The sequence below is a fragment of the Sus scrofa genome, chromosome 8 (assembly GCF_000003025.6).
Source record: "Sus scrofa isolate TJ Tabasco breed Duroc chromosome 8, Sscrofa11.1, whole genome shotgun sequence".
Classification (NCBI taxonomy): domain Eukaryota; kingdom Metazoa; phylum Chordata; class Mammalia; order Artiodactyla; family Suidae; genus Sus; species Sus scrofa.
Genome location: NC_010450.4, coordinates 101352742 through 101375206, shown reverse-complemented (window position 1 = coordinate 101375206; position 22465 = coordinate 101352742). Strand labels below are relative to the sequence as shown.

General features: G+C 40.4%; 1 protein-coding gene across 1 annotated transcript in view; it reads left to right on the top strand.

Moving 5' to 3' along the window:
• BBS12 (Bardet-Biedl syndrome 12) overlaps window positions 1–20316 on the top strand; it is an 80527-nt gene extending 60211 nt beyond the window's left edge. The window contains exons 3-5 of the transcript XR_002346426.1: window positions 13574–13743; window positions 15501–15583; window positions 19353–20316. The gene's annotated coding sequence lies outside the window, so the exon portion shown is untranslated. The remainder of the gene's footprint in view (window positions 1–13573; window positions 13744–15500; window positions 15584–19352) is intronic.

Here is a 22465-nt window from a genome sequence, read left to right as displayed (position 1 = left end):
GCAGGTGTAGACAAGTCTTTCCTTCATCTTTGGGGGGTGATGGAAAGAAGAGAAGTAGGATTGAAAAAAGTGTTTTATGACATGGGAGCCCCAGGTCTGCTGTAGGCCCAGGGGACAGAGCCAGTAGAAAAGGAAGAATCACACATGAGCAGCTCTGGGAAGGAAGGCCTTGTAGCACCTCATCTATCTGGAACCTAGTGAACCAGCCACCTCCACTATCCAGAATACAACCAAACAAGAAAGAAGCAAACATGGTCTCAACAGCCTAAATCAGTACTGTTATATTTTTTAATTAAGTTCACAGGTTTCAAGTAAAAGAAAACTCTGATTCTTTTGCAAAACCGAATCAGTCTTGGTCTCCTCTAGGTCCAAGATGGAGAAATGTTTCTCCTGGGCTCCAGTCTGACGGTAGGAAACCTACCCACATATACACGTGATAAAAAGTTAAATTCCCATTTAATTAACTGAGGATACGCAATCCCACAGGACATTAGGAGGCCACAGAGCAGGAACAGATGGAGCATATTTCCTCTACCCAGGGTCCTTGGGGACAGAGTTGGGATAGGGACAAGAAGATAAAACTGACACCGTCTGTTGGGAGTAAGGTTTTTCTACCTGGAAAAGGAATTCTAGCTAAAATCCTGTTCTCATGCTAGGCGTTAAATCCCCACTCTACACTGACACCACTTGTCATTCTATTTAATGGAAGGTTTACAAATACAGGTTCTCCTGGTCCTTGAACCATTCTCAGCATCAGCAGGACACATCAGTGTGTAGTCAATGCCCAGGTATCCTCACATAATAGCTGTGCCTGCAGTTCTTCAATGCCCCAGAAAGTTCATTTCCCCTCTGGGCCACAGATCCTCTAGTACCTCCTACATCCCTTCCCCACCCATCTGCATCCTGCCCTGTGCCCCAAGAGGGGCATCTCTAGGAACTGCATCAAGGGGATCTACCTTACCTTGCAGGTTCCAGTTGTAGTTAGCCAATAAGAAGCACTGGAAGGACACTGGGCTATAGGAGGTAAGTGAGGTCTGGGTTTATTCTCACGCCTCCCTCCCAGCAGGGTCTTTGTAAGTTAGCTGCAGCCTCCCACCCAGCAGTTAGATCGAGACCCTGGTAGCTGCTCCCCCTGTTTGTTCCTCGAACCTAGAGGTTATAATGGCTCCCACTGTTGTAACTCAGGGTTAGCAACACAGGGTGTGGCCAGGTACAGCTTACTTAAACCCTATTTAACCTCTGTAAATAGAGTATTAAACTCTCTTCAAATCACCTAGTTCGAGGTGCCATTTATTTCTTGCAGGACCTGACTGCTACCACCATCCCATGGCAGATAGGTTTCAGCTCCCAGGCTGATTCTGTCGATTGGAAGGAGCTACTTGGAGCATTTTTTGTGAAATATCCTAAGACCTCATCCAGGGGTTTGGTGATTGGTGGGTTGTGATTGACTGGGTGCGTGATGGAGAAGAGTCATTCTCACACCAAGTGCTGGCAATCCCTCTTCTAGTTTTTAACCATCATCCCATGCCCAGATTCTTGGAAGATTTAAAACCAAGCAGAGGGAGATTTGTTACAAGTGGGCAGTCTGACAACAGGACAGAATTGTGGTTGACAGACTAGCAGAGAGGAGCCTGAAAGGAAAGCTTAAAAAGAAAGTGAACACACAAGAAAACAGAAGCCACACCGTGTAAATGATAGCAAACTTCAGGCCAGTCTAGTGTTCGATCTGCCCAGATAATAAAGGTGGTCTTCAATTTAAAAAGGCTGGGAGGGATTTCCCATTGTGGCACAGTGGAAACAAATCCAACTGGGAACCATGAGATTGTGGGTTCGATCCCTGCCCTCGCTCAGTGGGTTAAGGATCCAGCATTGTCGTAAGCTGTGATGTAGGTGGTAGACACGACTCGGATCCTGAGTTGCTGTGGCTATGGTGTAGGCTGGCAGCTGTAGCTCCGATTTGACCCCTAGCCTAGGAATCTCCATATGCTGTGGGTTCAGCCCTAAAAAGCAAAAAAGTAAAAATAAAAAGATAAAAAGGTTAGAAGCTCCTGTTGTGGCTCAGTGGTTAATAAACCCGACTAGTATCCATGAGGACATGGGTTTGATCCCTGGCCTTGTTCAGTGGGTTAAGGATCCAGTGTTGCCTTGAGCTGTGGTGTAGGTCGCAGACACAGCTTGGATCTGGAATTGCTGTGGCTGTGGTGTAGGCCAGCAGTGGAGTTCCTATTTGACCCCTAGCCTGGGAACCTGCATATGCTGTGGGTGCAGCCCTAAATAAACAAAAGACAAAATAATTTTAAGAATTGAAAAAAAAAATAAAAAGGCTAGATATGTTTGCCCTACTTTCTTTTAAAAAGGCAGAAAGTGTTGCATACATTTTAGAAAGATTTCCAACCCAAAGGGCTAGAATGTATATTAATGATCTGAAAAAACTGTCCCATAGCTTGCTGGCCAGTTCATATCCCACGTCAGTTCATCAGTATCTGGAGAGACTGCATAATAGGTCAATTACCCACTGTTGCCATTGCCAGAATTCCTAAAATTCCTGTCTGTCACAATAGGCAGTGACAGCTAATGACTGCAACCCTCTTAAGGATCAAGAGCCAATGATGTCAAATGAGGGCCAGGGGTGGGGGTGGCGGGCATGTCTGTTTCTGCCCTGGCCCTGCTGTACTGGGGCCTTGCCTTCTCTGTGCCTCCCAGGTCTGGTTGCTACCCTTTTCCACTGCAATGGAACTTACTCCTTGGCTAGACTCTGTGTTTTGAGCAGTGTAACACTGATCATTTCTGCAGGGTTTACAAGCTAATGGGAAAAGCCATGTGAGCCTTCCTCTGACCCCAGAGAACAGAGGCCCCAATTCATAGCAAATTTCTGGGGCCATGTGGCAGCCACTGCTGAATCTGTGTCACGCACAGACTAAACAGCTAATGAGCGATTCAGCAGCTTCCTGTGAACAGACCACTGTGCTGAGCTTTGTAGGGGGACACGAAGGGGTGTGAGGAGTTGGGGCCCATCTGAATAAGCTCCCAGTCTGGTGAAGAAGGCAAGCATGAGCACTATTAACTGCTGTTATAGAAAACATTTTGCCAAACTAGTCTGGCCACCATGCAACCTGAGCACGCTAGAAAGGTGCTCTGGACCTGGGCCTCTCGGAGAGTTGTGAGGGCTCCAGACACTGGACCCCGCTTCCCATCCAATGTGATGACCAGCTGGAAAGAAGAGTTACACTCTTGCCTTGTCAGCCAGCTAGAGATGTGCACCCAGAATCTGGCTTCATTTGGTGACTCTCCTCTATCATGCCCTGTATCCAGTTCTTATCCTAAATTCCTGCTCAGAGGAGTTCCCACTGTGGATCAACAGAAATGAGTCTGACTAGGCTCCATGAGGATGCAGGTTCAATCTCGGGCCTCCCTCAGTGGGTTAAGGATCCGGCCTTGCTGTGAGCAGTGGTGTAGGTCACAGACACAGCTTGGGATCCCAAGTTACTGTGGCTGTGGTGTAGGCAGGCAGCTGTAGCTCTGATTCAACCTCTGGCCTGGGAACTTCCATATGTCCCAGGTGCAGCCCTAAAAAGACAAAACAAAACAAAACAAAACCAAAAAAACTAAATTCCTGCTCAGAGAGACCTCCTGAGAGCATTTCTTGAGTGACATAGCTCTTCCTCATTTGGCAAGGAATACGCTCGGTTTTGTTTCGTATTGCTTTTGCCCAGCTCTTCTGGTGTTTGTACTTTGGCACTAGAAACAGTGCCAATAAATGGATGCTGTGAAGAAGTATCTGCTGATCTGGACTTAAGAACAAGAGGGTTCTGACAGGCCAAGCAAGGAGAACAGTCATCTTATGCTCAAAAAGTACCCACTCCCTGATGGTTTTCTGAGAAGAGTTTTTAACAGGTGGGAGGTCCGTAGGGTGTGTGGCCTTCCTCTGATTGGCTGGTGGTGAGGTAAGAAGATGGTGTTCCAGGAATCTCAGTTGTCAGCCTCTGGTTCCAACCAGTCTGTGGTCCCTGTGCTTGGTCCCTGTGCTTGTGTTCCAACGTTATCCTTCTTCACCTAGGTGGAGGCCTTAGTTCCTGCAGAAGAGGTCAGAGGTATGTAACAGATGGTTAAAGGTATATCTTGAGAAGGACACAGGACCCTGCCACATCACTGCAGCTACTGTTTTTTTTGATTGCCTTTCCTTTGTTTCTGCATTCCTTCCCTTCCCTAATTAGTAACTGTTTAAATCAACTCTTTGGAACTCAGGGGAGGTCTAGGAGGCTGAAAGCCTTTTACCTACAAACAAAAAACTGGGAACACAGAAAGGGTTATATTCTGGAGGGGATCCCACAGGGTCCAGCTCAGATTTGCCTCTTTCTGTGATGCCCCCATGCACATAAAATTAAAAATTAACAAATGTGTATGCATATTCTCCTCTTAATCTGTCTGTTGTCGGTTTAATTTCACAAGTACCTGCCGCTAAACCTTAGAGGGTGGAGGAAAAGATTTTCCTCCCCTACGTCTGTCATCTGATCTATGAAAACATAATCTAATTGGCCCCAGTCAATTCGGTTATTTCAGTGAGTTTCAAATGTCAAGTTTAAACTTGGTCAGTCATTCAAGAATTTTCCCCAACCTCTCAATTCTCCCAAAGTGGCACCTGTGTTTGGGGGAATGTCTTTGATTCCCTAGAAGCAGAGCCTGAGGCAGGTAATCTTTGGCAAGTGATTGATTGAAGAGATGCTTTCAGAAAAAAAGCTGTAAAAAGACAATGAGGGGGAAAGGATACTGCAGGAAAAAAGCTAAATACAGTGAGATTGCTGCTGAAATCTAGCCTCAGCTTGCTGGGGAGCCCTGGTGTCTGAATGGCACCACAAAGTCGATGTTCCTTGTAACTGCAGAACCAATCCAAACTGGCCTTATCCGGTTTCTAAAAAAAAAAATACTGAGTTGTTTTTAGAAACAGCAGTAACAGGTCATGTGGCCAAAGCATGTCCAGAAGAGGAAATTTTAACTAAAATAACACCTGGAACCAAAGTTCCTCACCACAGAACCAAAGGTCTAGACATGAACAGAACCTGAAGCCAGAACCCCTTCAGAAGCCAAGGGTCCAAGAAGATCCAGTGCTGAAGCCCCTTTACCATGCCTTATAAATGGCCAAGTTCCAAGGCCCTCCAGTGGAAAGCTGCCCTGCCAGTGCTTCCACGTGACAGCCCTCCTCCTCTAACTCATAAAAGCTAGACTGAACACCCGATGGGGGGACAGATCTGAGCTTTGCCCCTGTCTCCTTGCTTGGCAGCCCTGCAATAAAGCCTCTTCTGTCTGCCGAAGACCATTGCTTCGGTAGTTGGTCTTTCCGTTACCCAGCAGCCAACAAGCCCACTTGCTCTGTTAAACCCTGAGGCAAGGAGCATAGGTTTTTGTCAGTTAATCATGGGTTCCCTGGTTGAGGTGAGGTGAGTTAAATTCCTGGGTAGCTGTGGGCAGTTCCCTGGTGAGGACAAGTCTCTGGAAAAGGGTAGATCCACAAGCTACCATCTGCCGACAGTCACAACAGCTGAGGGTGGCATCCTGGTCAAACCAACAGTGTCTCCTGGAGGGAGCTTCCCAGGTATCCAGGCACTGGGCCCGTGTCCTGGGTACTTGTCTTCTACCACTGTCATCCAGTGGTCTCCACTTATCAGCACTTGCTGATACGGGTGGCGTACAGGTGTGCCAGCCCCTGGGGTCTTCAGGTGGCCACCATCAACTGAGCTCTGAGAAAGCATCTGATCCCCAGGTGTAGCTGATGCTGTAGCCCCTCGGCATCCCAGCCCTGAGAGCCCTATAGCCCTCCTCTCTTCCTTTCTCTCATTCATACCCTCTCCTCCCTCCCAGGGCTGGGGAGCACTGCCTGAGCTCTGCACCTTCTGAGATGAGCAAGGGGGGGTGAGGCTGTCCCAGGATCTGTGTGGGTCTTAGGAGACTCGGTGACATCCTGGACACGAGACCCCCTTGTCTTGGCATTTTGAAAACTTTTCAGGAGATCTCTTCAGCTACCTCCGGGTTTCAACCCTGAGAAAGCAGGATGAGCTCCTTCCCTGACCCACACGCCAGCCCCTTGCTCTGAGGCACCTTCCTTCCCTCTGCCGCAGCAACGCTGCTCTCGTCTCTGGCCTGGTAGGTTCTTCATCTACTTTCTTTACAAGGTACTTTTTCTGTTAAACTTCACTGGGGGATTTTTCTGTTGCTATTTAAAAGTAAGCTTTTGGAACTCAAAAAACCTCTCTCCCTCAAAAAGCTCTGACTTTTTCTTTTTTTTCTTTCATAACTATTGTCTCAGCTCTGGGTTTCAAAAGTCTATTCTTGAACTAAAGCTGAACAATAATTTTTTTCTTTGTTTTTTTCATTCCTGCCTTAATAATGCTTATCCTCCCTAAGGCAACGGATGCCTCCCACTAAATAATAAGGCTTTTGAAACAAGGAGGGTTTCAGATGAGAGGGCACAACCTCACCACTGCCGTAAGGGAATCACAAGACCAGAGGCACTGAAAAGTGGGGGGCCAGTCTTGGAGGCACAGGAAGGACAAGAATTTTGCTAAAGAGGAGGAAGCATGCCAGAAAGGCAAATGGAAAGAAATGTGGGAAGAAATCAAGATGAGTTTTTAGAGGTTTCAGTTTCAGGCTCAGTAGGGGAATCCCGAGATCATTTGATCTCTTTGCCTCTCCTGGGGCTCGAAGGCATGTCCAGACTTGCAGGATCTGGACCCTGCAGAAGAGGCTAAAATGGAAGAGAATAGGAAGAGAAGCCCCTTTGAATCTGTTTAAGATTTTTAAGTAGGCAGCAATGAGTATTTGGCCTTGGTCCAGATATGCCAACAAACATCCCCAATGTCTGCTCTTAGAGAAGAATTTAAGACATAAGATTTTAGTTCAACATTATGTCTAAGAGCTAACTAAAAAGAGTAATATGGAACTCGTAAAGGGGGAAATATTAGTTTTCTTCATTTTAGGAAACACAGATGAAGAGGGAATATTGTTCTGGTTTAAAAATTAGAATTAGTGGTGTGGAGTCCGGGTCAGCTGGCCCCAAGTATGCCAAAGTGGCATATTGATTATTTTGAATTAAAGTTACTTAAGAAACAGCCAATACAGGAAGGACACTCTGACTCTCCTTCGTCTCTCTGAAGCAGGAAATAAATCCCCCATGTGAAAGGTGCCCTTCCTGTGCCAGGAGGTCAGGAGATGTTATTATCATCAGAGAGAGGGAGGGCTGTGTAAGCAACACTTGTGACTCTACAGTTTTACTAGCCCAAGCCCAAACTTCTTTGTCTTGTCACTTCATAAAGGTATTGTTTCTTGGTCTAAAAACTATAAAAGCTGCCTGTTTTGGGTCATTTCTTTAGGTTCCCTATCCATGTGAGACCTCTGTACATACAAAATTAAATTTGCTTCTCTCCTGTTAATCTGTCTTGTCTCAGTTAGACCAACCAAAAGAACCCAGAAGTATAGGAGGAAAATTTTCCCCTCTTCAACAATGGCCTGGTTGAAAACAGGCCTAGTAATTTCAATAAAATGTACAGCTATCCAATGAGTTCCAACAACTTACCAGAGTAAACTAAGGCTTGGCCACATAATTCCTCTTGGTTTCAGATATTTGGGTCAAAAAAACATTTGCAAACTTTTTTAAAAAGTATTTTTGTCCATTTATAAATAACTATTGAGAGTTTGTTTTTTTCACTTTTGGGTCTTTTAGTTGATAATTTATAATCAGTCATCATCTCTGAATTGGTTTATAGTTGATAAATCATAATGACATTTATTGAGAATTTATTAGATGCACTTTACATATAGTGTCTCATTTAATCCTCATTTAACCATGTGAGATGGAGTCCCCTTTTATAACTGGAAAAATTATTAAGAAAACACTATACACAGGTGCTAAGTACTTTGGTTTTATTTGCTTCTGTTTTCATTGTATTGGAGTATAGTTGACTTATAATGTTCTACATATACATATATCTATTTTTTTCACGTATAGGTTATTACGGACTATTGAGTAGATTTCTGTGTGCTGTAAAATAGGTCTTTGTTAATTATCTATTTTATATACAGTAGTGTGTATGTGTTAATCCCATCCTCCTAATTTATCTCTCCCCCAGGCGGTTTCCGCTATGATAACCACAAATTTGACTTTGAAATCTGAAGCACTAACTGTTTGGTATGTGGCATCTCATTTAATCCTTTAATAAAATATATCTAGTATTATTGGGATTTGGGTCCACCTGCCTGCCATGCAACAAAGCCATTTACTAACACCATATTGTGGTGAAGGAAAGTACAGTGTTTATTTGTAAGGTGCCAAGCAAGGGAAACAGGTAGCACACACTCAAAAGACTGAAATTTCCTGATAGCTTTTAGGCGAGGGGTTTTTAAAGGCAACATTTGATGAGGGTTATATCTCATGAACTTTATTCTAATTGGTTGGTGGTGAGATAACAGGGTGATGTAGGAATCTTAATCATGAACTTTCTGGTTCTGGTTGGTCTAGGGTCAACCTGCTTGTGTTCAGCAAGTAGTCACCATCCTCCACCTGGACAGAGATCTCAGTTTCTACAGAACAACTCAAAATTTCTTTTTCCTCCCCTACTCTTGTTCTACAGAACAACATCAAATTATTATGTATATCTCCTGATGAGGAACTGGGACTCTGTTTTATTACTAACTATTGTTTTCTTGACCACTTTCCCTTTGTTTCTGAATTAATTCCCTTACTTCCCTAATTAGTAACTGCTTGAGTCTTCTCTTTGAAACTCAGGGAAGGCCTAGGAGACTGAAACCTCTTTCTTTTCTCTCTTTTTTAAATTTATTTTTATATTTTTTGGCATACTGTGACATGCAGAAGTTCCTGGGCCAGGGATCAAACCCACTCCACAGTAGTGACAATGCCAGATCTTTAACCTGCTAGGCCATCAGGGAACACCCAGCCTTTTCCTTTAAACAAAAATGGAGTTCCCGTCGTGGCTCAGTGGTTAACGAATCCGACTAGGAACCATGAGGTTGCAGGTTCGAACCCTGGCCTTGCTCAGTGGGTTAAGGACCCGGCGTTGCCGTGAGCTGTGGTGTAGGTTGCAGACATGGCTTGGATCTCACATTGCTGTGGCTGTGGCATAGGCCAGCGACTACAGCTCCGATTAGACCCCTAGCCTGGGAACCTCCATATGCCACAGGAGTGGCCCAAGAAATGGCAAAAGACCAAAAAATAAATAAATAAATAAATAAATAAAAATAAACAAAAATGGGGCACATGGAGGAGCTTTTGTACCCTGAGGGCCCTGCAGGGTCCTACTTGGTTTCAGTCCCCTCTTGTCTTTGATACTCCTCAATCCAGAGGGGAATAAGAGTGTGATAAGTAAGGGGGTAAAGTTTCAGATAGAGAGATGAATTATAAACTTGGCAGGGGACCTTAATTTTAGAGGGACTCAGTTTCACTCTGAGGTTCTATTATTTTCCCCATTTTATAGATGAGGAAATTGAGATTCAGATAGATGACTTTTAAGGTGATAAAACTAGTATGTGATGCAAGAAGTGTTTAAACACAAGCCTATCTATTAACCCAATGTAATGTAAAAGATAGAAATAATCTGTATGTTCAATAATAAGTAATTAGTTAAATAAGTTAATGATACATCCATGTAATTGAATATAATGCAGCCATCAAAAATGATGCTGAACATATACCACAGTGACTTATAAAAAAAACTTCAGCTAAAAAAAGCAGGTAACACATTATGTACATTGTGATTTCATTTAAAAATATGTAAAAATATAAACATACGCATACTTTCTTAGGAATTACAGAAGCAAAATGAAAATGCAGGGACTCTTGTGAAGGGTAGCAAAATATGCCCTCCACCCACCCCCAAATATGCCTCTTTGGCATAAGGATTATTATGCTTAAGGTAGTTATTTTAAGAACTTAGCAGAAACAGGAGAAGCTCTAAAATAGAGAAGCTACCCTTTTGTAAGGGGCATTTACATTTATAAGGGAAATCTCTGTTTGTGTCTCTCAGTGCCAGGAATGTCAGGATGACTAAATAACAAGAGAGTCTTACTAATAGAGAAGGCACAGACTTCAATCTGTGTAACAAACTTTACCCTTGTTTACTATGCTTTTCCCAGTAACCTCCCCTAACTAGTATATTCCCGATATCTTTCTTTTGTCTTTAACTGAAGATGGTATTTAAGGTTGTGTCTTGGCCATCTGGAGAGTTATTCATTTTCTCTGGTTATCTTCCATGTATACATGAGGTACACATGTTAATAAACTTCTGTTTGTTTTTTTTTTCTCTTGTTAATCTGTTTTTTATTATAGGAGGTCTCAGCCAATGCCTCAAAAGGGTAGAGGGAAATTTCTTTTTCCTCCCCTACTCTTGTTCAACAATTACTAAGAATTTCAAGATGGTGACAGTAGAGCATAGAACCAAGTACAAGATCCTTGTGAGTGTAGGGCTCTGCATGACTGAACAGGTCACATGCCCAAGCAGCTGGCCTGTTATAAGTACTTTTTATTTTCTTCTTTTTGCTTGTGAAGGAGATCGGAACATACCACCCACTTTGGCATAAGGATTATTTTGAGCTGAAGGCAGTTGAGAAGAAGCTGACATAGGAGCCACTCTCTGCCTCCCTCTTTCTGCCTAAAAGCAAGACATGAATTTCCGTTTGTAAATGTGTCCCTCTGTCCAGGAAGAGGAGAACTATGGCTCTTCTCTGTGTAACAAACCTTACTAATCAAGTCTTATCTCCCATATATTTCCTAGTCATCTTTCCACAATTTACTACCCATAGGAACTCCAACCTCCTTTTCCCTTTGCTGACTTCTCCCCTGTTCATTATCCTTTGTTAAAATCCATGCATAGGTCCACAGGTTTAGCTGCTTCTTTGGGTTTTTACTTCTTTTCTATGAAGCCCTTGTGCATGTGAAAATATTAACAGCTATAAAGAAACACATGGTTTTTCTCCTGTTAATCTGTCTCTTGTCAGTTTAATTGTAGGCTCCCAGATACAGAACCTGAGAAGGTATAAGAAAAAGTTTTTTCCTTCCCTACACTTATCAGTATTGTATTACTTGTATGTTTTTCTTTGGTAATATGGGGGAAAATGATAAAACAATAGAAGGGCATTGAGTAGGGTGATGGGAGTTTTAGAATATATGCATATAAATATAGGTGTTCATATGCATATATATATAGAAAGATCTTTTTTTTTTTTTCTAATTGCCTACTTCCTTCCATCTGCCTTGCTTAAATAATTTAATCCTAAGGCTAGTAGATAGAATTGAGCAAGAGGAAGCATCCACACTGGAAAGTGGGTGCTAGTGGCCCAGCACAAGGTGGAACACAAGAGGAATGAGAAAGGCATTTGCATGGGGTGGGGATGGTAGCAGTGGTCTGGCATGTGAGCCCAAGCAAGATAAGGACAGCCTCCTACATGGGGGCAGCTGCTGGCCATGGGATGTTGGAAGCAAAATGGGTGTGGAGGATGCCCACTCAGGGGGCAGTGATGATGAGAAGAGACTGATTATACTGGGATTTGATCCAACAAGCAAATATATTGAGGTAAATGGGGCCAGGCTTCTCACTATTAGAAAAAGGTTACAGATATGGAAAGGGAGAAAACTAAAATAAACCCTGTGGTTCATAAAACTAGATTTGGATATATCCATGATTTTGTGTTTTCAATAGTAAATGCGTGTGTGTGGATATCTGTATGTGTACACATGCACATATGGAGTTATATATTCCCTAGCTCATTCCATTGAGAAAACCTAAGAGCAATGTCATTGCAACAACATTACCTACTATTCGGATCTAACTAGGATTCTCTACAGAAAATAACAAAAGAAAAACAAACAAACAAAAAACCCCAGAGCTCCTTGAAGAAGTACTTAATTCCAGGGCAGGGGCTGAAAAAGTATAAGATAAGCCTGAAAGATTTTTGTGTGTGTGCTGGAAGGTAAAGAAATAGTCAAAGAATGATGGGAATATGTCATAAGAATATAAAAGCCAGCCTGAAAGACCTCCCACTAGCCAAATCTGGAAAAATTTGAGCATCAGTAAACAATAGTAGAAGCAGATATTGCTTACAGAATAAAACAAGCATCCACAAGTTCATACTAATATACATAAATGAATAAATGAATGAAAGAGGAGAAGAAAAAGCTTTACCTTATGTAGCATACATTTTATACCTCAGCGCTGTATATATAATGCAGAAGGAATGACAGGTTTAGGAAATCACTCCTCAGCATCATAGTAGAAAATTTTATAAGGCTTCTAGACACAGAATAGAACTTTCAAAGGCAACTAATAAAAGATAACTAGACTAGTAATAGACTTGTTATCTACAACGTTGGTTGACTCAGACAATTTGCATTTATATTTACAGACCACTGGCACTACTCCTCTACAAAGGAAAGTTCTCATCCTCATGTGAGAGCAAAGTAAAGAAGTTTTGGCCTGTCGTCAGGGCTCTGAAAATTCTGTATACCTTTCGAGAAAATTCTGTAACCAAGTGAAAATCAAACCTCATGATAGGGAAGATGAAAAGTTCAAGAAACATTGGTGAACAATAAATGTCATAATATTTACAATTAAATCTAAGTGGATAATGACGGTTAACTGGAGATTATACTTTGTTAAGAATTTTGAAACAGGAGAGAAACTGTGAGGAAAACCTTGATAACTGTCTGGGATTGAAATCCTATAATCATCTCTTATAAGTTGAAGATTTGGGCAATAGGGAAGGTAAGGGCTGTTAAATGTTCTAAAGGTTTTATTTCAGTGGAAGGAGTGCAGAAGGATTAAACTAGTAACAGCACATAGAAAGGCAAAATTGTTACTTATTTTTTGATGTATCAATGGAAAGATTTAATTTTGACAGCTGGGAAGACAAATGTTAGTAAAATAGAAAGATTTATGTCTGATGGGGAATGAGCAAGTTGGAGGACATTATGTAATTTTCGCTTATCCATAGAAATAGTAATATAACTGTTAATATTAGGAAGGTTATGAGTAGCAGAATGGAGATGCATAATGAAAATTCCAGTTGATGAGTAGAAAAGGAAAAGATAAAAAGAAACCTTATCAATTTAGTAAGAGTAAGAAAAAGAGAAAAGCAGGTACAAAAAATATACAATTAAGTGCAAGAAAAAAATTAGATGTGTAAATTTTCACTACAACTGTAAAATTATCCCATCAAAAAGCAAAAACTCTCACATGGAGTTTCAGAATTAAATTCAATTGTATTCTGTATGAGGCAATGCCTCAGTAAGATGACACATTCAAAATAGGAGAATTTGAGAAAGGTTTACTTAGGAAGTTGTGGGTGGGGAGTAAAGAACTACAAGGCATCGTGTTATACTGGGAGAATACCAGCAGAGCTCATGCCACTCCCAGGCCCAAAAGGGTGAAGGGAGGACAGGGTTAGCAGAACCCAAAAAGAAAGAATCATGTAGAGAATGACACCCAGAGAGGAGCAGTGACTCTCACTTGAAGGTCACTGTGGTGATATCATAGGAAGAATTAACTAGAGTCTCCTCCTTCCCTTGCTTTAGCCAGAGAGCAAGAGGAGAAGTTGGTGTGGTCCATACAGGTCAGCCTCTTTGCAGGGGCTGGAAGAATGAATGGAGGATGCAGAGAAGCCAGCAAACAAGGTACCTGCCACACGTACTGTTTACAACAGCTGCGCCTAATTTAAAGCAACAAAACTTCAAAGAAAGGAAAGGTATGTAATTGGAACAGGAAGTATGGGACATGCCAGAACATGGACACTGTGTCTACTTCCAGCCTAGAAAGTCTTGAAGATAGAGGCCACCGAATGGTCTGTGCCGCAGGGCTTGAGGGCACAGTGGTGAAGCACAACTAGGAAGAAGATGAGGCAACCATCCTCCCATCCAGGTCCAACTTGATGTTACCCTATATTATGGGGGATCTCAAATTTTTCCCATAGTAGATAGAATATGAGCCACTATATCATAGACAGTTATGGCACACTTTAAATGGCCCCTCTACAATATACATGGACAAACAATTCACACAAGCTCTTAATAAATTATGGAGTTCCCATCGTGGCACAGCAGAAATGAATCCGACTAGGAACCATGAAGTTGCTGGTTCGATGCCTGGCCTCGCTCAGTGGGTTAGGAATCTAGTGTTGCTGTGAGCTCTGGTGTAGGTTACAGACACAGCTCAGATCTGACGTTGCTCTGGCTATGGCCGGCAGCTGTAGCTTTGATTAGACCCCTAGCCTGGGAACCTCCATATGCTATGGGTATGGCCCCCAAAAAAAAAGAAAAAAAAAAAAAAAAGCTCTTGGTAAATTAGGTACCTGAAGTGCTTAACCACAGCAGTAACAGTGGTAAAAACCATCTAAATGGCCCAAATAGTGAATGGTGAAATGAATTACACGCATATCAACTAGATGAAATTCCTAAAATACAAATTCTCTAAATGGTGTAGCAAGATAGGAAATTAGAATATCAAGCAAGGAGAATAGCATAGAAAAATATTCCTAGTCTATGATCACAACAGTGTGAAAAAGGACATACACCAATGAGCAAATACAAGAAGGGAGCACAAGTAAAACAAGAAGAATTGATGTCTTAAGCTAGTGGAATGTGGGTGAAGTCTTTTTTGTAGTCATTACTTTTGTTGTCATACAGTTGCTTAAGCAATAAATGAAATCGAAGGTTTAAAACAGAGAAACAAATGGGTGGAAGTAGAAGAGACAACAATTAGGCAACTGTTGAGGAATTTTGCTTTAGAGGGAAGCAGAAAATGGAGTGGTATCTGGAAAGGGCTGTGGGGTCAAGGGAGGGGAAGGGCTTTTTTGAAGATAGGAAAGAACTACATATTTTTATGCTGATGGGAATGATCTACTAGGAAGGAGCGAAATGAATGCTGGAGACGGCCCTTCAGCAAGGGAAAGGAAATGTGACCCCTGTCCCTGCTCGGGTCGGGCTGGGCAGAGGGCAGGTCAGGGGCCTCGTGAGCATGAGAGAGCGGATGCAGGTAGGCTGGCTGTTCGATGGTGGAAAGCTGAGGAAATTCTATCCTGATGGACTCCATTACCGTCAGTGAAATAAGCACAACAAGGAGTCAACCAAGAATGGGGATTGTTGGAAGGTGCAGATAAAAGGAGAAAGTGTGAAATGGTCTCAGAGACAGAAAGAGTTGAGGAACCAAGGCAATATGGTAGAAATTCCTGAGAAAACTGAGGGTCTACTTGAGGTTTGAGCGGTAACAGGTCTTGTTGACATATCCTATGTAAGACATCCTGTCTTGGTTATTTAGCATCAATACCCTGATCACACTGTCCTTTTTTTCCCGTGTCTTCTAAGAAAGAGTTCAGTTCCATAAATTGCCAGTAGCCTCCCTTTTCATTTTATGTGTGAACAGTGATGTTGAAAGTACACTTGCGAGAGCAACTGTTTTGAAATATCAGCTTACGTTTATACTTTGAATGTTTTATTGTTGTACCAGAACATCTTCTGGAAACATCAGGATGATCTGACTCCAGGCACTGACACCATCATCCATCAGAAGTCATGACCTGTGATTTGAGGGTATGAATTAGATCGTAGATTCTCAAGAGAATTGATGCCCTTTGGCAACTGTAAAATGAAGAACTCTGTATCATTTTGTTGAGGATGAGTGATGTAGTTTTTTGTTTTTGTTTTTTAATACGATGGCTTTAAGTGAAGACAGGGCCACACAAATTGTATGACTAACTCCTCTCAAAAGTTAGATATCTTTTGCAGCCTACTCACTGAAGTCATTTACAGTTCTTAATACCAGCAAAGTGGATATAATTGCACAGTGGGATTTATTCTAGATGAATCAGGATATGGGGGAGAAAAATGGACACATTAAGAAGAAAAATTAAATTGAGCACTTAAAATAATTGACCAAAGAAAATGGTCAATGTATGTTTTATCTTTTCTTCCTTTAAAAATACATGTTGTATGGAAATTGTGATGAGGGGAAAAAAAAAAAAAAAAAAAAGAAAAAACCCACACACAATTAAAAGGGACAGGTACCTGACTGGGTTTTCCCATCTCTTCCCCCAAATGTCCAGCTCACAGGAACTCCTATGGTCCACCTCTGTGCAGAGATGAAAATCTTTCCTTTCCAGAGTCAAAGTCAGCTCTCTGAATGTTTATAGCCTAAAATTAGTGTCTGTGAAGCTGGTAAGACTGTTGCTTTGAACACTGGTGTTTTAGGCAGTTTCCAGGTAACACTGAAATGACCGTTTCTTAGCACTTGCCAAACCTATGAACAATTGTTAAAATCTAAATTAAACCCATATTAAACTGACTTTTTTTTTTGACATCAAAGTGATGCCAAGATACCTGATATGATACCCAGAGTGAGTATGGAAAAGAGGGACTCTCACTATGCTTTTGGGAAAAGTGTAAATTGACACAACTTTTTCAAACAAACTTGATAAAATGTACTTCCAAGTCTTAAAGCAGTCATTTATTTAATCAAGAGTATTTATTGAGTGTCTTCTATATCATGGGCTGGCAATTATATTCTATCAGTGAGTGAATAGACATTACACAGATAATTACAAGTGCAATGACCCCCATGAAAGGAAAGTCAAAAGGACCTGAGAGAGAGGCATCAGTCCTGCGAAAGTAATTAGTCTACAGTAAGGTATAAACAGTGAGAACTACCTAAATGTCCCCAGGCACTGGATTAAATAAATGGTGGTATATCCATGCAGTGGAATAACATGATGGTGTTAAGAATAAAGTTATAGGGAGGTCCCGTCGTGGCGCAGTGGTTAACGAATCCGACTAGGAACCATGAGGTTGCGGGTTCGGTCCCTGCCCTTGCTCAGTGGGTTAATGATCCGGCGTTGCCGTGAGCTGTGGTGTAGGTTGCATACGAGGCTCGTATCCCGCGTGCTGTGGCTCTGGCATAGGCTGGTGGCTACAGCTCCGATTCAACCCCTAGCCTGGGAACCTCCATATGCCGTGGGAGCGGCCCAAGAAATAGCAACAACAACAACAACAACAACAACAAAAAGACAAAAAAGACAAAAAAAAAAATAAAGTTATAGAAAAATACTTAACAGCATGAAGAAATGTTCACAATGTACTGGGTAGTGGAAAATAACTGGGTAGTGGTAGTTATAAAAGTGTGTCCAGTTTGACCCCATTTGGTAAAAATTAAACAAAACAAAAACTATTTATTTATAAATCTCTATCTGTATCCATCATCTATGAAGGATATACCAGAAAATGCCTCCAGTGATAATTGCTGGTTGGGGATATTACAAGCAATACCTTCTTCTTTGTGCATATCTTCATGAACATTCTTGTAGTTGTAAGAAATAATAATAATAATTAAGGGAGTGGTTTCCTCAGGGTTCCCTGAGATGCTGCCTCCAAAGCTTAAGTCCTCATTTTGCCCCAAATAAAACTTAACTCTCAAAAATAAATAAATAAATAAATAAATAAAAAGCATATAACTAGGCATAGAATAACTGACTTTTGAGAGAGAAGACCTAAAGAGTATATTAATCAACCACTTCTAATTTATTTAAAATCTGTTCTTGTCTTAAATTAGATCAACAGAATACAATGTTCCTGAAAAATATTTTTAAAATCCCCCGCAGAAGTGCTTTCACAAAGTTATAACTGAACGTTGAACTCAGCTTTATTAAGGCAATCTGAAGAATATTTTCTTAATCTTTGGCAAAGTTACAGTTCAGGATGTTGGCTTTTATGCTACTTACTGCTCCTTTTATAAAGAGCCACTTAACGGGTTTCTAAGAGAATTGACGCCAGGAAAGGGCATCAATTACTTTTCATTGAGCTCGTATCAAACAGTACACATTTTGGAACACACCTTATTTTCCTTACTGCCTTGTCTGCCAGGTTTAGAGCTAAATTTAGTGATCAGTTAATGTAAAGATCTAGCTCTTGGTACAATGAGTTCTATCCTTTTAAGTGAAATGAACTACTCATTTTTATAATTTTTAATTCTTCTGTCTTTAAATAGGCAAGTCACCTCAAATTGTGTTTCTAAATAGACATACAAGGAGAGCCATGTCCAGATGCTATATAATAAATAAATATGAGAAACTGGAAATAACTACTCTTCTGCTGTTTTAAACATACGTAATGTTAAAGTTTTAAAATAGTTGCCCTTTTAATAATCAGTGTTTTCCTAACGTGTTTAGCCTTTTACATGGATAGTGAATACATTTATTTTATCTCAGCCTTCTTAAACTGCAGTGGTTTTAAATATAATCTTTACTATAACTTCAGAATTCTATTCGTAAACTTCTGGTCAAAACATTAGCTTTTCAGACAACATATTGTTTTGGAGAGTTTAAACTGATGAAATGCATTTTCCTATCATAGAAGGAATTATTGAGAGAACATCTGAAATTTTCAACTACTCAGTTGCAGTTCCAGCTTTTTAAAAAAAATCAATACTCATTCTTTCTGTATTACTTTTCTGAGAAGACCTTAACCTTAAGAACACTAATTTGAGATGAAGTTTTGTATTTGCCTAATGACTAGGGGCTGAAGTGTTTAAATGACCTTTTTTATCCTCAGGGGGTGATTGCTTTGGGGCAGGTTTGAGGTCATTGGCTGAAGAGTTACGAAAAATGTCATAATTTTGGCTGAAGGTGTAGTAAACTTGGACTACAGACAAAGCTGAGGCTTCCTCTGTGATGAAAGAAAAAAATATTCAGTCTTCTCTGAACACAAATAAACACTGGCCATAATCCGCCAGTTTTGATGGGTTGGAGTTTAAAATATTTCTAAATTTAGTACACATTATCATATATGGTCAAGTTGAAGGGAATATTTCTGGGAAAATAGGAATATTTCCAAGGAAAGATAAAGATCATAGAATTGTAGGGATGGAGGCAGCCTGTGGAGGTCCATTTTCTGATGAAATGCATTTTCCTATCATAGAAGGAATTATCTAGAAAGGCTAACAAAGTGTCCATAGTAAGTAGACACTCTCTTTGGAGAGCTGAAGAAAGAGTGTTTCTGTAACTTTCTGCTGTAATGAGCTTTTATTCAGTCTTTGCATAAAAGAACCTAATGAAAATTGGGAATTTACATGATTACCGCAATACATGATTATGGTAATAAGCATTGCCCTATCTTAAAAACTGTCTTGTCAATGTCCCCTTAAGATATGAATGTTCCATATGTGATCTGTTCAAAGTTCAGAGAAATTTTACACTCTTAGCATCTGCTCACTAAACATCTGTTAATGAAGTCTAGTCATGGTAGCTTCCTGGGCAATTACTTACCCTATTGGTTTCTACTAACCATGTGATCTCTCATTTTTATTTTTCAGGATGCCAGCAAAAATCACCTCCTTTATTTTCTAGAGGTATAGATTTACATGGGAATTTTAGGCCTGGGATTAGGCCATTGAATTTTTAACTTTCATGTGATCTTTTTTACATGACTTTTTTCTAAGCCAGATTTTGCAATGCTATACTTGCTCAATTTATTCTTTTTTTTTTAACTTAGAACTTTATTTGGATCTAATAATTTTATCCTGATCCAACTTGTAGAAAGTCTTTTAAATTTTAAATTCATCATCTGTGCTACTAATTAGCATTCTCAGCTTTATGATGCTAGAATTTTGGCAAGAATGGCACCTCTGTGAAGGTATGAGCACTGCTGGTCAGAATATAACTCAGTACAGTTACTTGGGAAGTGAATTTGGCAACATCTTTTAAAATTGAAAATGCAGAAGCCCAACAAACAAATCCATCACTAGGTAACAACTTGGAGCACACAGAGGCAAATACAAAGATAGTCACCGCAGCACTGTTTGTAATGGCCAAGACCTGTGTACAAACTAAATGTATGCCAGTCAGGGAATGGTTAAGTAGTATGGCTATATTACCAGTGAATACTCTGTAGCCATTAAAATGAACAAGGTAGATCCGTGCTTAATTAACATGGAAAGAATTCTAAGACATACCATGAGTGAAAACACATTACTGGAAGCTAAGGACAACATAATACCATTTATGTAAAGACACATATGAACACTCATACAAAACAACACTATATCTTTTCTATGGGCACACACGTGTATGTAAATACACAAAGAAAAATCTGAAATGATACACACCAAACCAAGAAAAATGATTTCATCTGTGGAGAAAAGGGAAGTGACTGAGCTTCCGAGTGGAGTCCAAAGGATACTCTCATCCTTGTCTGTAATGCTTTCATTTTAAACAAAAATACTCTATATGATTACACAAAGTTAATTTTTTAACTAATTAAAAACCAGTAACAAAAAATGAAAAGAAACAATTCAAGTTGACAGTAAAAATGATTAAAAGGAAAGCATCCTTAAGCTCATAATAAAAAATATTCCTCCAGTTAACAGAAATGCTAAGTTAAGAAATAAGAAACTAGGTGTTCTCGTCTTGGCTCAGTGGTTAACGAATCCGACTAGGAACCATGAGGTTAAGGGTTCGATCCCTGGCCTTGCTCAGTGGGCTAAGGATCCGGCGTTGCGGTGAGCTATGGTGTAGGTCACAGACGCGGCTCAGATCCCGTGTTGCTGTGGCTCTGGTGTAGGCCAGCGGCTACAGCTCCGATGAGACCCCTAGCCTGGGAACCTCCATATGCCAAGGGAGCAGCCTAAGAAATGGCAAAGAAAAACAAAAAAAGAAAAGAAAAGAAAGAAAGAAACTAATTATAAGACTTTAGCTGCATGAGAAAGTCCAGGAACATCTCATTGGAAGATTTTCAGTGTGCCTTGTAGATGTCTGGGGAAATGTTCACCACATCAGTCCACGCTCTCTCCTGTGTGATGCGGCTCCTTTCTGGGCCCTCATCCCTTCATATTCAGTGTGACCATTGGTTTTAATTTTATGATGGAATCAAAAATGAAAATACCTGAGAGTCCAATGTTGAGAAGCAAGGCAATAAGTGGATGAAGGGATACTTACAGAGATCTTCTCTCAAACTATACCTGCAGCCACTTTCCAGCAGGGTCATAAAATGGATTGCAGAAGTCATCAGAGAGCTGGTCCCGGGGTCCCCACAGGCCATAGCCAGAGATGACACGTGGTGTCTTTACCTATGGACCCTCAGCATTTACTTTCTATTTTTTATTGAAAAATCATGCCTCAAATTATCATATTTTTCTCACTATATGCTTTTTAAAATAAGTAGGAAAACGTAGTACGTGCATATTGTTAAAAAAAAAGCAAGTAGTGCAAAAACTATACAATGAAATGTCTTCCTTAACTGCAGATTCCTGTCCCCAGAGGCAGACATTTCTGAATTATCCTATGTCTAAAAAGGCACAAAGGCAGGTGTGTATGCATATTTTCCTTTCATGAAAATGGACCATGCTATACACCCTGTCGTATGCCTTACATTTTTCACTTGTTTCCACTTTTTCAGTATATCTAGATCATTCCATAGCCATACCCAGAGATCGACTTCATTGTTAAAAAACTGCAATAGCTCATTATAAAATTGCATATGATAATGTTAGGCTCTCAAAAAAGTTTAAATGAATGACTCTACATAATTTCTTCTGCAAGCCTTGACTAGTAACTATTTTATTGTTTATTTCTAGTCTTTTGCAAGCACAAGCAAAGCTGAAGTATACCTGTCCATACATCTTTGTGCACATGTGACTATGACTACAGGATAAATTCCTAGAAAAGAAATTGCTGAATTAAAAGACACATTTATCTCAAATATTGAATGTTATTAGTGATTGATCTCCCACCAGCAGTGAAAGAGAGTACGTTTCCTCCTACTTTAATTGTATGTTATACTTTTTGACTAAGCTCATCTGAGAAATAGAACAATGTATCTGCGTCTAGGTTTGATTTGTATTTCTTTTACTCATATGTTTTATATTTTATATATTTTAAAAGTTTTCTTTATGTAAATACTATGTATTTATATATTTTATTTATATTTCTTTTTCTATGAACTACTTGTTCATGTTTCTTTGCCTGAGATTCTTTTCTTACTGATATTTAAGCTCTCTTTATTTTTTTTTAGATTAACTTTCATGTCATAGACACTGTGCAATTTCCCAGTTTGTCATTTATCTTTTGACTTGGTTTAGAGCAGGGAGAGGCAACACTGGTGGTGGGTACTTGCCTTAAATTTATATAATCAAAGGGTTCATTCATACAGCTTTCCCCAAACCAAAAAGCAGTCTGTCCCAAAGGTAAATTCAGCTTCCTGCTTCTTGCACAGTTGCTTTAGAAAGACAGGGGTTTTGTTTGCCCTGTATTTTGCACCTAAAAAAAAGTGCCTTGAACTGAGGATCACGATGCCACCTTTCATCTAATGTCAACTAAGAACAGATGGACAAGGAGATTTGTATCTTTCTAATCTGAGCAGACTGCACAGAAGATAAAGAATAACCAGGCCTTTCTGTAAGGGGCTATCTTTGAAATGTATTCATTATTA